The 612-nt window shown below is 40.0% G+C and overlaps 1 pseudogene; it reads left to right on the forward strand.

Moving 5' to 3' along the window:
* The first annotated feature begins 6 nt into the window (after positions 1-6).
* Positions 7-481, forward strand: LOC109954352 (heat shock protein HSP 90-alpha 1 pseudogene; annotated as a pseudogene).
* Positions 482-612: the final 131 nt, after the last annotated feature.

Raw genomic sequence — 612 nt, forward strand, 5'->3', positions numbered from 1 at the left:
CATCAAAGAAGTTGTAAAGAAGCACTCACAGTTCATCGGCTACCCTATTACACTTTTTGTAAGTTCTTATAAAGTCTCATTAGCAATAACACTCAAACTTCTAAAAACCGCTGTTAACAATTATATTGACACCCTGAACACAAAAATAAAACCATCACTCTTTTCATTTACCCAAGGTGGAGAAGACAAGAGAGAAGGAATGAACCTTGAGGAGGGGGAAAAGGAAGAAGAAGTTGAGAAAGATGCTGCTGAGAACAAGGACAAACTGAAGATTGAAGATGTGGGCTCTGATGAGGATGAGGACACAAAGGAAAGCAAGAACAAGAGGAAGAAGAAGGTCAAGGAAAAGCGCATTGATGCTCAGGAGCTGAACAAGACCAAGCCTATCTGGACCCGCAACCCAGATGACATCACCAATGAAGAGTATGGTGAGTTCTACAAGAGTCTCACCAATGACTGGGAGGACCATCTGGCTGTCAAGGTAAGCTAAATATACCAAAACCACCCAAACACAGCTTTGCAAATATTATTATCACAGAATATTTTAAAATAATAAATTCTTTCTTTGCTATTATCTCTGCAGCATTTCTCTGTGCAAGGTCAGCTGGAGTT

This window comes from Monopterus albus, unplaced genomic scaffold, assembly GCF_001952655.1.
Source record: "Monopterus albus unplaced genomic scaffold, M_albus_1.0 scaffold6942.1, whole genome shotgun sequence".
NCBI classification, from domain to species: domain Eukaryota; kingdom Metazoa; phylum Chordata; class Actinopteri; order Synbranchiformes; family Synbranchidae; genus Monopterus; species Monopterus albus.